General features: G+C 44.3%; 1 long non-coding RNA gene across 1 annotated transcript; it reads right to left on the bottom strand.

Moving 5' to 3' along the window:
* Positions 1 to 13,623: 13,623 nt before the first annotated feature.
* On the bottom strand, positions 13,624 to 14,583 carry LOC112581431. The gene is made up of 2 exons (XR_003105991.2): positions 14,522 to 14,583; positions 13,624 to 13,734 (listed from the first exon to the last, which is right to left on the bottom strand). It is a non-coding gene; the product is annotated as an uncharacterized LOC112581431 (long non-coding RNA).
* Between the last annotated feature and the right edge of the window lie 535 nt (positions 14,584 to 15,118).

Below are 15,118 nucleotides of genomic sequence, written 5' to 3'. Positions count from 1 at the left end.
AATAACTTTCCAACCAAAGGGAATCTTTACTTTGAGGATGCCAGAAGCTGGAGATAGTAAATCAAGCGCTGAATCGAAACACCCTCTTCCTGTACGAAGGCTTGCATTCCCAGGAGCAAGGAGCAGACACCGTTCTGGAAGTTTCCTCATTTTTCACACAGTGGAAGTTTCTGCTTCATAACTCTCATCCCTTCTGCTTCCTTCTGTACTCCTACATTCTCCTCCTTCTCTGAGAAAGACAGACAGACGCAGAAAGAGTCAGAGACAGATATGGAGTTACAGAGGGAAGCAGAGACAGATTTTCTTTCTGTTATGACAGGTTTAAATAATAGCTCTCAAGACCTGCTGAGAGAAATGGACCATAATAAGAAGAGGTCATTTTCCTCTCGAATGAGTTTTATGGTATTCCTATATTTCTTGAAGAAATTCAAGCATCAGTCTTTGAATAGCTTATCACTGGAGAGAAAGCAATAGAAATTGACTCAAGATCTCATAAGAAAAAAGTACGGGGTTATTTGGATGATAGGGTTTCCCCCATGGTTCAGTGGGTGAAGAATCCGCCTGCAATGCAGCAGACACTAGAGATGGGGGATCTACCCCTGGGTCAGGGAGATCCCCCTGGAGAAGGAACTGGCAACCCACTCCAGTATTCTTGCCTGGAGAATCCCAGGGACAGAGGAGACTGGCAGGCTACAGTCCAAAGGGTTGCAAAGAGTCAGACATGACTGAGCGACTAAGCACACACACATTTGAATGATGCTGGGAAGTTCCCAGAAGCGAAAACTGGAAGCAGAGCTGGTCTGGAAGTGCAGTGGCAGGGATTCCTAATAGCTTCTGCTGGAGATCTTGTTGTCAGATGATGCTTTTCAAATTGTGAGGAAGAATAACCTGATTGGTTAGGCTTCACCACCTGCCCCCCCTTCCTCTGGTCTCTACAGCTGGATCTGACACCAGAAAGGGGTGCGGGAAGTTGGGAAATCTGCTAGGAGGGCTGTCATAGCTCCCCCAAAACCCAGTGATTGAGGCCCATGAATATCTGATCTAGGGTAAACAGAAATGCTACACTGAGAACCATCACAGCTTCTGACTTTGCTCTTCATGAAAATAGGTAGAAGTCTGATTAGGATTAGGAAGAGACAAAAGGTTTTCAAAAAAAGTCCCCTGTGAGACTGAGGGGATATTGGACTTGTTTCCGTCTTCTGGACAATGCCTAGCATTTTTTTTTTAAGTAGGCGTTTAAAAGCTGTGTGCCATATGGGGCATCCATATTCACGGCAGCAGTATTCACAGCAGCTAAAAAGCGAGAAACAACTCAAGCATCCATCGATGGATAAACGGATAACCACAGTGTGCTATATGCATACAGTGGACAAGCCTTCAAAAGAAGGGAAACTCTGACACATACCAGGACGTGGATGAACCATGAGGGTGTTACACTTGGTAAAATCAGCCAGTCACAAAAGGACAAATATTGTAAAATCCCACTTACATGAAGTACCTTAAGTAGTCAGAGTCACAGAGACAGAGAGAATGATGGTTGCCAGGCACCAGGAGGAGGGGGAGCGAGGACTTGTTTAATGGGCACAGAGCTTCGGTTCTGCCAGAAGGAAGGAGTTCTAGAGGTGCAGGGCGGTGATGGTTGTACAGCAGTGTGCTTGTGCTTTTACTGTCACTGACTGTGCTCCAAAATGACTAAGACAGTCAATGGCACGCTATGTATGTTGTTAGCTGCACGGTCGTGTCTGACTCTTTGCGACCCCATGGACTGTAGCCTGCCAGGCTCCTCTGTACATGGGGTTTCCCAGGCAAGAAAGCTGAAGTGGGTTGCCATGTCCTCCTCCAGGGGATCTTCCCAACCCAGGGATCAAACCCAGGTCTTCTACATTGCAGGCAGATTCTTTACAGTCTGAGTCACCAGGGAAGACCTATGTTATGCATCGCTTACCACAATTGGAAGAAAGAAAAAAGCAGTGTCTGAGAGTAGAGACGCCAAAGCAGAAGTGAAAAGGGTTAAAAAAGAAGGTGATATTATAGGACATTTCTAAACAGGCTCCCTTTTCCATGGCTTTCTGCAATGGGTCGGCTTGGCTGGTTCCAAGTGTTGTACTTAATCTTTCTTTTAATTTAAAGAATAAAAAAAATTCCTGAGTTCTAAAGGCAAATTTCAAAACCAGTGAAGAACTTCTGTTTTATATACGCTATAAGTCTCGCTGCTAATCCGAACCTCCTGGGTGGACACGGGCTTTCTTTACTGGATTGTTCTGCAGAGCTCTGGGAAAAAAATTAAAACTTTATGACCAAGAGCACTACTTCATTTCCTTTCTAAACTCACCCCATGAAAGGCCACCCAGGCAGGCTTGTGCAGACAGAGCCAGACAACTGCAAACTGAGGCCATCATATTTCTACCTCCTCATAGCTGAAAAAGCAAACCAACAAAAAAACGCCCAACGAAAACGAATACACTTTAAATGCATAACAACGGCTGGTTTCCATCTTCATAATTCACAGTGGGTGAACTGCTGAGATTATCCATAGCCTTTCATGTGGTCAGCTTCAAAATGTTATTTATTACCCTCTTCTGATCGCGGCTTTCTGGTTTCAGTTGACTTCCCCACTTACTTGGCCCTTCTGCACAGACTGCTCCCCCCCTCCATTTTGTAACTATCCACATCCATCAAGATCTTTTCTTGAAAGTCTTTCTTATAAAAAGCATTTTCAAAGGAGTTTTCAAAACTTCTTCCTGAACCTCTTCAGATCTTTCTCTAGTGAATTGCTATGGCACTATTACTTTTCTTTTTTCGTGTGCATAGAACTTTGGGCTACCAAAGAACAATTTTCAAAAAGACTCAAAACACCGGACTCAGACGATTATAAAGTGAACACACGTCAATCACTTATGTAACTAACGAGGCTGCCAGGAGGACGACACCGGCTCACAGAGAATTAAACGGATGGACAGCTGTTTAGTCAGATGGGAAACGTAACCGAAAATCAATTTTCTAAGTTACAGACAAAACTAGTTAATATCCTGCTGCTGCTAAGTCGCTTCAGTCGTGTCCGACTCTTTTCAACCCCATAGACGGCAGCCCACCAGGCTCCCCCGTCCCTGGGATTCTCCAGGCAAGAAGACTGTCCTATAAGGCAGTAAAACTATTACCTTTGGAGTTATCTTCACCAATCTTGTAAATCTAAGAGGTAACACGTAAATTCAGAGAATATGGGTCTTAGTCACGAGTAAATAGAAAGAAAAATGAAAATAGATCTCCTAGGGAATTAATGGAGAAGGCAATGGCAACCCACTCCAGTACTCTTGCCTGGAAAATCCCATGGACGGAGGAGCCTGGTAGGCTGCAGTCCATGGGGTCGCTAAGAGTTGGACACGATTGAAGTGACTTAGCAGCAGCAGCAGTAGCAGGGAATTAAAGATCCTTAGGAAGATCTTTGGGGGCTTCCTAGATAGCTCAGTTGGGAAAGAATCTGCCTGCAATGCAGGAGACCTCGGTTCGATTCCTGGGTCGGGAAGACCCGCTGGAGAGGGGATAGGCTACCTACTCCAGTATTCTTGGGTTTCCCTTATGGCTCAGCTGGTAAAGAATCCACCTGCAATGCGGGAGACCTGGGTTTGATCCCTAGGTTGGGAAGATCCCCTGGAGAAGGGAAAGGTTACCCACTCCAGTATTCTGGCCTGGAGAATTCCATGGGCTGTATAGTCCATGGGGTCACAAAGAGTTGGACACTACTGAGTGACTTTCACTCACTCACTCACTCAGGAGGATCTTTGGGTAGGCCTTGGGCTACTAAATATGACTTTTCAAAATATTTATTTATTTGGCTGTGCTGAGTCTTAGTTGTGGCAGATGGGCTCTCGGATCTTTGCGATGGCATGTGGGATCTTACTTGCACCATTCTAACTCTTTAGCTGCAACATATGAGATCTAGTTCCCTGACCAGGAATCGAATCCCGGGGCCTCTTGCATTGGGCGCATGGAATCTTAGCTTCTGGACCATCAGGGAAGTCCCACTCCCATATGATTTTGAAAAGACATGTAGTCATCCTTTTGCTTTATATCAAAGTTTTTGGATAATTTCGGTTGATAATAGGTCCACCACTTTTGCATTCACCACTTTTGCATTCCACGCCCCTATAATGAAAAGGACATCTTTTTTGGGTGTTATTTCTAGAAGGTCTTGTAGGTCTTCATAGAACCGTTCAACTTCAGCTTCTTCAGCATTACTAGTCAGGGCATAGACTTGGATTACAGAATGAATTTGGCCTTGGAGTACAGAATGAAGCAGGGCAAAGGCTAATAGAGTTTTGCCAAGAGAACACACTGGTCATAGCAAACACCCTTTTCCAACAACACAAGTCTCTACACATGGACATCACCAGATGGTCAATACTGAAATCAGATTGATTATATTCTTTGCAGCCAAAGATGGAAAAACTCGATACAGTCACCAGAGCTTACTGTGGCTCCGATCATGAACTCCTTATTGCCAAATTCAGATTTAAATTGAAGAAAGTAGGGAAAACCACTAGACCATTCAGGTATGACCTAAGTCAAATCCCTTACGATTATACAGTGGAAGTAAGAAATAGATTCAAAGAATTAGATCTGATAGAATGCTTGTAGAACTATGGACAAAGATTCGAGCCATTGTACAGGAGGCAGTGATCAAGACCATCCCCAAGAAAAGAAATGCAAAAGAGCACAATGGTTGTCTGAGGAGGCCTTACAAATAGCTGTGAAAAGAAGAGAAGTGAAAAGCAAAGGAGAAAAAGAAAAATATACCCATTTGAATGCACAGTTTCAAAGAATAGCAAGGAGAGATAAAAAAGCCTTCCTCAGTGATCAGTGCAAAGAAATCGAGGAAAACAATAGAATGGGAAAAACTAGAGATCTCTTCAAGAAAATTAGAGATATCAAGGAAACTTTTCATGCAAAGATGGGCTCGATAAAGGACAGAAATGGTATGGACCTAACAGAAGCAGAAGATATTAAGAAGAGGTGGCAAGAATACACAGAAGAACTGTACAAAAAAGATCTTCATGACCCAGATAATCACGATGATGAGATCACTCACCTAGACCCAGACATCCTGGAATGAGAATTCAAGTGGGCCTTAGGAAGCATCACTACAAACAAAGTTAATGGAGGTGATGGAATTCCAGTTGAGCTTTCAAATCCTGAAAGATGATGCCGTGAAAGTGTTGCACTCAATATGCCAGCAAATTTGGAAAACTCAGCAGTGGCCACAGGACTGGAAAAGGTCAGTTTTCATTCCAATCCCAAAGAAAGGCAATGCCAAAGAATGCTCAAACTACCGCACAATTGTACTCATCTCACACGCTAGTAAAGTAATGCTCAAAATTCTCCAAGCCAGGCTTCAGCAATACGTGAACCGTGAACTTCCTGATGTTCAAGCTGGTTTTAGAAAAGGCAGAGGAACCAGAGATCAAATTGCCAACATCTGCTGGATCATCGAAAAAGCAAGAGAGTTCCAGAAAAATATCTGCTTTATTGACAGTGCCAAAGCCTTTGACTGTGGATCAAACAAACTGTGGAAAATCCTTAAAGAGACGGGAATCCCAGACCACCTGACCGGCCTCCTGAGAAAACCGCATGCAGGTCAGGAAGCAACAGTTAGAACTGGGCATGGAACAACAGACTGGTTCCAAATTGGGAAAGGAGTACATCAAGGCTGTATATTGTCACCCTGTTTATTTAACTTACACGCAGAGTACATCATGTGAAATGCTGGACTGGATGAAGCATAAGCTGGAATCAAGATCACCAGGAGAAATATCAATAACCTCAGATATGCAGATGACACCACCCTTATGGCAGAAAGTGAAGAGGAACAAAAGAACCTCTTGATGAAAGTGAAAGAGGAGAGTGAAAAAGTTGGCTTAAAACTCAACATTCAGAAAACAAAGATCATGGCATCCGGTCCCATCACTTCATGGCAAATAGATGGGGAAACAGTGGAAACAGTGACAGACTTTATTTTGGGGGGCTCCAAAATCACTGCAGATGGTAACTGCAGCCATGAAATTAAAAGACACTTTCTCCTTGTAAGAAAAACTATGACCAACCTAGATGGCATATTAAAAAGCGGAGACATTACTTTGCCAACAAAGGTCCATCTAGTCAAGGCTATGGTTTTTCCAGTGGTCATATATGGATGTGAGAGTTGGACTATAAAGAGAGTTCAGCACTGAAGAATTGATGCTTTTGAACTGTGGTGCTGGAGAAGACTCTTGAGAGTCCCTTGGACTGCAAGGAGATCCAACCAGTCCATCCTAAAGGAAATCAGTCTTGAATATTCATTGCAATGACTGATGCTGAAGCTGAAGCTCCAATACCTTGGCCACCTGATGCAAAGTACTGACTAATTTGAAAAGACCCTGATGCTGGGAAAGATTGAGGGCAGGAGGAGAAGGGGACGACAGAGGATGAGATGGTTGGATAGCATCACTGACTCAATGGACATGAGTTTGAGTAAATTCTTGGAGCTGGTGATGGACAGGGAGGCCTGGTGTGCTGGCATCCATGGGGTCGCAAAGCATGGGACATGACTGAGTGACTGAACTGAATTGAGGTCAACCACTCCATTTTATGATGAAAGATGAGTTTGGAGAAATTAACTAAATTATCCAAGATCACGTAACTAGTCAGAAATCGAGCTGGAACTTGAAACTAATTCTCCTTGGCTCAAGCAGAGTATTCAGAGAATACAAATGCTTATTATGTATCTAAAAAGTCTCATAATCCATCTAGACTACCATTGGATTCCACTGATGATATACAAACCACAGCTGAGAAGCAAATAATAGTTAATCTTAGATCTGATTTAGCCAAAGTGTTGTTCTATGATTCTGTTTTATTTCATCAGATTTTAACTTCTTTGAGAGCAGGTATTTACTCAGTAAGTATTTGTTGAGTTCCATCTGTGACTGATTTAATTTTCCAAAGACCTAGATATTTATTTCATGTCACATTCTCTTTCTTTTTTAAAAAGTAAGGTTGGCTTTATTATTTTTTGACCTATTTTGTCATTTTTGGTTGCCCTGGGTCTTTTTTGATGCTCGTGGGCTTTTCTCTAGCTTTGGAGAGCAGGGGCTACTCCCCAGGGATTGAACAGGTGTCTCCTGCATTGACAGGCCAATTCTTTCCTGAGCCACCTGAGAATGGTTCTCCTCGATTTCACTGAGCCACAGATTTGAACCTGGCAGCCTGAAGTGGGAGTGTGCATCCGTGGCTGGTAAAGGAGCCTCCCAGCATCTACTCCTCAGTCAGTCTCAGCAGCTCCCACTTGTAATTAGAGATGCCACCACTAATGTGCCGAGATAAAACGCTCATGGCCCTGAGTGGAAAAGAAAAAAAAAACAAACAGCCAAGTGGTTGTCCTGCAAGTAAAGAGAAATTGGGGATGTTTAAGAAAGTAAGGATTCTGGGACTTCTCTGGTGGTCCAGTGATTAAGAGCCAGTCTTGCAATGCAAGGGTTGTGGGTTCAATCCCTGGTCGGGGAACTAAGATGCCTCACGCCGCTGAGCAACTAAGCCTGCGTGCCGCTATTAGAGAGTCCGTGAGTCTCATGGAGGAGCCTGCATGATGCAAGGAAGAGCCTCTGCACTGCAACTGAGATCCAACACAGCTAAATAAACCAATATTTAAAAAAGGAAAGAAAGAAAAGAAAGTAATGATTCTTAGAGAAAAAAGGAGGGGGGGTTCAGTTCAGTTCAGCTCAGTTGCTCAGTTGTGTCTGACTCTTTGCGACCCCATGGATGCCAGCACGCCAGGCCTCCCTGTCCATCACCAACTCCCACAGTTCACTCAAACTCATGTCCATTGAGTCGGTGATGCCATCCAGCCATCTCATCCTCTGTCGTCCCCTTCTCCTCCTGCCCTCAATCTTTCCCAGCATCAGGGTCTTTTCCAATGGGTCAGCTCTTCGCAGCAGGTGGCCAAAGTGTTGGAGTTTCAGCTTCAACATCAGTCCTTCCAATGAATACACAGGACTGATCTCCTTTAGGATGGACTGGTTGGATCTCCTTGCAGTCCAAGGGACTCTCAAGAGTCTTCTCCAACATCACAGTTCAAAAGCATCAATTCTCTGACTCTCAGCTTTCTTTATAATCCAACTCTCACATCCATACATGACTACTGGAAAAACCATCGCTTTGACTAGATGGACCTTTGTTGGCAAAATAATGTCTCTGCTTTTTCATATGCTGTCTAGGTTAGTCATAGCTTTTCTTCCAAGGATCAAGCGTCGTTTAATTTCATGGCTGCAGTCACCATCTGCAGTGATTTTGGAGCCCAAAAATATGAAGTCTGTCACTTTTTCCACTGTTTCCCCATCTATTTGCCATGAAGCGATGGGACCAGATGTCATGATCTTAGTTTTTTGAATGTTGAGTTTTAAGCCAACTTTTTCACTCTCCTCTTTTACTTTCATCAAGAAGCTCTTTAGTTCTTCTTTGCTTTCTGCCATAAGGGTGGTGTCATCTGCATATCTGAGGTTATTGACGTGCATATCTGAAGTTATTGATATCTCCTGGCAATCTTGATTTCAGCTTATGCTTCATCCAGTCCAGCATTTCGCATGATGTACTCTGCATATAAGTTAAATAAGCAAGGTGACAATATACAGCGTTGACATGCTCCTTTCCATAAAGTAAAATTCAGTGAAGAATCAGGGGCTCTGGCCCTGTCTGCCATGTTGTTAAATGACACACAATCCAATGCATAACTACCTTTCATGGGGAAATGTTTTGCTGGAGTGGGAGTGTGCATATCTGTAGCATTATGCAAGTCTCTGGACGGATTCTCCTAAGCTCTCAACAGTTAATTATGCTTCCTTATATTTGCCAGCTCCTAGCTTAGAAGTTCCCATCTCGTGAGGTATGAGATTTCCCAAGTCCTCTGCCAAAGAACCTCGGCTCAGGAGAAATATAAACTGAACAGACCTCTGATTAAACCAGTCATTAGCGTGGGCTGACTTTTCACTTCAGGGACACAGAAGCTGATGAAGTAGCTTTCCCAGGAAGAGGCTCAGTGTAGATACAGTATACTTTCAGGACTACTCTTTAAGAGAGTGAGCACACTAAATTACCACAAAGAGCTGCGCTTTAAAGATTCCTTTATGTATATGATTTTACTACCCTATCTGACTAGAGGCTGTATTTTAAAATGACGGCAAAAGAGACAACACACGCAGGGCAATAAGAGGCAGGCGGCAAGCATAGCCGCGAACAGTCAGAGACCCGCTTCTGCCTTCCCCAGCACCGTCAGTTCTCTGTTTCCTCATTTGTCAAATGGGGATGTGAAAACAAGCCTCACAGGGTTGTTCTGAGAGTTAAACAGGATGACGCATGGAAGCACAGCGCCTGCCACCCAGCAAGAAAATAAGAGCTTTTCCCAAGACCACTCTCCTCTCTCCTGCTTGCATCTTACTCATCCACGTGTCATCGCCTGTCCCCCACTAGAACATGAGCTCCAGGCCAGCAGGAACCTGTTTGGTCACTTAGCTACTTCCGGGGTCTAGGACAGTGGCTACCACAGGGTGGGCGCTGAATAAATAAAGGACTTCTTTTTCGTGGACGGCTAAATTATTGTGTAAACAAACTGTTGCTAATAACAGTATCAATAATAACAACTGCTTAGTTAAACCAAAGCCCATGTGGCTTTAAGGCCATGGCAGCCTAAGCCTGTCAGTGCCTCAAAGTTATGAAACTGAAACCTAAGGGTGACCAGTCGCAAATAGCCAACGTGGCTTTGAGCTGTAGCCAATCAATCATTTCTTTGCTTTGCTTCCACATTTTCTCTATGGCGCTTCCCTGGTGGCTCAGACAGTAAAGAATGTGCCTGTGGTCAGGAAATCTGGGTTCAATCCCTGAGTTAGGAAGATACTCTGGAGAAGGGAATGGCTACCCACTCCAGTATTCTTGCCTGAAGGATTCCAAGGACAGAGGAGCCTGGTGGGCTCCAGTCCATGGGGTTGTAAAGAATTGGACAAGACTGAGCAACTAACACTTTGTCCATAAAAGTCTCCCCAAGCTCCTGTTGGTGCAGTCCTGATCACTTCCAATTCAGCACTGCCTTATCTGAATAGATTTTTTGCTAAACAAACTCTTAAGAATTGTAACATGCCTCAATTCTCTTTTAACCCAACTAATGAACATTGGCCACTTATTATCAACCAGGAACTGAGCTAAGACTTCACACACATTGCCTCCCTTAATTCTCACTATGACACTGTGCAGATCTTACTCTATGCATTCAGTCCATAAGGAGGTTGAGCTTTAGAGATGGTACTACAAATCCTCCCAGTCACATGGCTACAAGCAGAACTAAACCCGGGCCTGAGTCTAATGCCAGCTCCTTCAAGTCATACGATGCTGTCTCCCAATTAGAAGAGAGCTTGGGAATCACCGTGGTAGATAGCGCAGCCCCTGGCAAAGCATTGTTCTCGGTGATGGAAATTCCTTGCTTCTAGCTCTGTGTTAACCCTGTTTTAATTTTCTGTGTCTTATGATGTTTTGACATCTTGGAAAGGCCTTAGAAATTCGGGGAGAGACTGTCCTTCCCAGGGCAAGCTAAGTCCTAGAGATAATAACAACCCATCTGTGCATTTGCGTGCGCTCAGTTGCTCAGTCGTTTCCGACTCTTTTCAACCCCATGGACTGTAGCCTGCCAGGTTCCCCTGTCCATGAGATTTTCCCAGCAAGAATACTGGAGTGGGTTGTCATTTCCTTTTCCAGGGGATCTCCCCAGTCCAGGGAATGAACCCCAGTCTCTGGTGTCTCCTGCATTGGCAGGTGGATTCTTTATCACCTGGGAAGCCCAACGACCTACCTAGGAGAGCACTTCTCATGTGCAAACCAAACAATCCTAAGTCGATAGCCCCAGTGACCTTTTTATCTAACTCTCACGCATCAAGTCAATATTTCCCCTGCCCTAAATCATCTCAGGGCCAAGTACCAGCCCACTAAAAACCTCCTTTATAGCCGAAGCCCGTTGGAATTCTTCAGACTAGCCATCCCTCAGCTGCTTACTCTGCCCTGCGGTGTCTTTTCCGTAGAAAACACAGTCAAGACACTGGCTTCAGCTTTCCTCTTATTCTGACCAAAATCTGGTGCTTTCCGTGTGGCCCTGCATGGCATGGCATGCCATCATCTCTTGGGAAACGTAAGCAATAAAATTCTTCTTTCAATGGCATTGGCCTCTCCCTGTCATCACTCAGTTACCCCCATAAATTAAAGTTCTGCAGGCATGGATTTTAAAACACTGGTGCCCTTTCCTGATTCAGGGAGGAATTGATTTAGGAGGTTCCCTGGAGAACTGAGTTGATGTCTTCCAAAACTCTTTTTTCTATTATGTCATAGTACTACTTTCCTAGTTATATGCACGAATCTATCTATTTCAGCTCACCTCTAAACTGTGGACCCTGACGCAAGATATTAAAATCAGGTTTTTAGTATGAAACCACATGCATCAGAATATTTCCTACTTTATTTCTTGGTTCATTTAATAGCTTCTTTTTGATTGACGTGTGCAACTGCTGAAATCCAGAGGATTGGAGGAGTCCATTATAAGGCAGAGAGTTCTAGTTTTCTGCAATATCTGTTTTTTTCATCTCTCCTAGTAATAAAAAGTATATTAAAGGACATGGCCACCACCACCCCCATACACACACAGAAAAGTAAAGATTCCGTTGGCTGGTCTCCCTTGCTGCCAGGTGCGGCCGTGTGATGCAGCTCTGGCCACTGAGGACGGGCAGATGCGGGCTGTGTGGCTCGCGTCTCTTCCTCCTTTCTTCTTCGTCATCCCTTCCCGCATCCTGGCGTTTGGGATGCTTCTGCCACCATGCTGGACCGTAAGGGCTGGTCCCTGAGGATGTCCTGAAGCAGACTGCTTACTTCTTCAATTGGTCTCGCTTGTTAAGCAACTGTTATTGGGGATTTTCTGTCACAGAAAGACAGCTATGCCTAATCATTACTAAGTCAGCAGCAAATGCTGTAAGTGAAGCACCGAGGGAGGCGGCATTTAGTGATGAAACTGAGACCTGCTTAGCTGAGTTTGCATCCTATGGACCAGAAAGGGAGAAATAATAATGGCTTGCTTTTTTTAGTGCTTTATAATTTCAAAGCACCTTCTAATGTATTTTCTCTTTTGATTCTCATAATAAACTCCTGGGCCAGTGAAATAAAAGGACTTTGGTGGTAACCTCTGAGCAGAAAGCGGACCCCTCCTGGCCCTGAGGGCACGGCTTTTTCTGTCCTATCTCATCATCTGGTCTGACTCCCTGATCCAATTAATGGCATGGCAGAGGAGATTTTACTTTTTAGTTTCCTTTAGACTTTTCACTTTGGCCATGTCCCTGGTGGCTCAGATGGTAAGTGTCTGCCTACAATGCGGGAGACCCGGGTTCAATCCCTGGGTCGGGAAGATCTCCTGGAGCAGGAAATGGCACCCCACTCCAGTATTCTTGCCTGGAAAATCCCATGGACGGAGGAGCCTGGTAGGCTACAGTCCATGGGGTTGCAAAGAGTCGGACGCGACTGAGTGACTTCACTTTCTCTTTCAGACTTTTCAAGTATATTTCAATTCTCTTTACCACAGTGATAAGGACAAAGTTCAGAGGGTCTGAATTGTGTCCCCCATAAATTCCTGTGTTGAAGCCTTAACTCTCAATATGATGTATTTAGAGACAGAACTTCAAATATGTAATTAAGCCTAAATGAGGGCATGTGGGTGGGACCCCTACCTGCTGGGACTCGTGTCCTTACTAGAAAAGTGGGATATACCAGGAGTGCCTGCACAGAGGACAGGCCATGCAGGCTCAGCGGGAAGGTGACCCCCTGCAGACTAAGGAGCGAGGCCTCAGGCATGCATGCTAAGTGGTTCCAGTCTGCCCAAGGACTGTAGCCCACCAGGCTCCTCTGTCCATGGAATTCTCCAGGCAAGAATACTGGAGCGGGTTGCCATGCCCACCTCCAGGGGATCTTCCCCACCTAGGGATCGAACCTGGGTCTCCTGCTTTGCAGGCTGGTTTTGTTTTGTTACCATCTGCGATGCTGGCCTCAGGGGAAACCAAATGTACCAACATCTTGATCTCAGACTTCCAGCCTCCAGAACTGAGAAAAAATTCATTTCTGTTGTTTAAGCCACCCATTCAGTGGTATTTTGGCAAACTTAGCAAACAGGGGGTAAATAATTCTCTCAGTTGAGACAGAAGATGGACGCTCAAGCAAGTCAGCTTACAGTGCAGAACATTTCCAGTTCGGTCCGTCCATGTCCTCAAAGTGTGCAACTCCCAGCTCCTAGTTTACCCCAAGAAGACAGACCTTTCACCTCCCCAAATTCATATCCTATCGTTGAGATGTTTGGTGGCTGATAGCATTGCTCTGACTAGACATGGGCCCAAGTAAATGCTTTGTTATTGACTATTATTCATCAGGAAAAAAGGAAAAAAAAGGTTTTTACATAAAAATGATTGTGTCCAAGATGTTCTTAAAAGTCAGAAAAATGGCAAAGTGAATGGAAAGTAAAAAAAGAAAACAATGAGGGAATCCACAATGTGGCATCACTTTATTTTTATTTTATTTTTTTGCACATTTATTTATTTGGCCACGCCAGGTCTTAGTTGCAGCACAAGAGGTCTTTAGTCTTCATTGCAGGATGCAGGATGTTTAGATTCCTGACCAGGAATCGAACCGGGGGCCCTGCGTTGGGAGCACAGAGTCTTACCCACTGGCCCTCAGGGCAAGTCCCAAGACATTACTTTATACCACTTCAATAGCTGTAATTTTTTAATGGAAAATAGAATTGCTGGTGATGAGGATATGAAGACACTGCACCCTCACATTTTTCTGGGGGGAATGTAAAATAGTGCAGCCATTGTGGGAAATACTGTGGCTGTTCCTTAAAAAGTTAAACATAGAATTTTCATACTGCTTAGCAATTCTACTCCTCAAAAATACTCAAAACAATTGAAGAAAGAGACTCAGTGAAATACTGGCATGTGAAGGTTCATAGAGGCATTATTCACAGTAGCCTAAAGGTCCAAATGACCCTACAGTCCCTCCACTGTTGACTGGATAAACAAATTGTGGTATACGCATACAATGGAATATAATTTGCCCATAAAAAGGAATGAAGTGCTGATACATGTTACGGTGCGCATGAAACTTCAAGGTCTGCTAAGTGAAAGAAGCCTGACGTGAAAGCTTGTGTGTGACATGATTCCATTTATGTGTAGCGTCCAGGGTAGGTTAATCCTCACAGAAAGAGAGCAGAGTGGCGGTTTTCAGGGGCCAGAGGGCATGGGGGATGGGGAGCAACCGCTTAATGGGTACAAGGTTTTTCTCTGGTGTGATAAACATGTCCTGAAACTTGAAAAATCTTGATAAATGTGGTGGTTGCACAATATCACAAATGCACTAAATGTCACTGAATTGTATGCTTTAAAATTATGGAGAAGGAAATGGCAAGCCACTCCAGTACTCTTACCTGGAGAATCCCAGGGACAGGGGAACCTGGTGGGCTGCAGTCCATGGGGTCCTAAAGAGTCAGACACGACTGAGCTTCTAACATTTTCACTTTCACATGAATAAAGAAGAAAAAATAAAAAAAATTTAATATTAATTTTATGTAAATTTGACCTCAGTTTTTTAAAATACTAAACAAAACCAAAAAAAGCATGGGGAAGAAGAGAGAAGGTTTACTATGAAGCTGTTGAAGCTCAAGCTTCAGTGCCTTTGATTGTCTGGACTCCTCCACAACCTGCCCGGGACCCCAGTAACGCATTCCCAAGGCTCTCTATTTTTTTCTTAGAGAAGGTCTGCAAACAGCTTAAGCTCCGGGCCCCACGAAGCCTGGCCCTGCCCCTAGGAGGGTCCCCACGGACCTGAGCCGGAGCTGGAGACCAGTCAGCTTCAGCTACTCCCCTTTCGTGTCTCTCAGGAGGCTCACGGAGGCGGGGAACTCGATTCTGAGCAAAGACTGACTGACCCTTGTGGCCAGAAGGCTCTAAAAATAAACTCCAGTACCAAGGAAACATCTTTCCTTGGGAAGAATGAATTGAGCTTGGCAGGAAGCCTCATAATT

This window comes from Bubalus bubalis, chromosome 22 (genome assembly GCF_019923935.1).
Source record: "Bubalus bubalis isolate 160015118507 breed Murrah chromosome 22, NDDB_SH_1, whole genome shotgun sequence".
NCBI lineage: Eukaryota > Metazoa > Chordata > Mammalia > Artiodactyla > Bovidae > Bubalus > Bubalus bubalis.
This window is presented reverse-complemented; position numbering and strand designations above follow the sequence as displayed.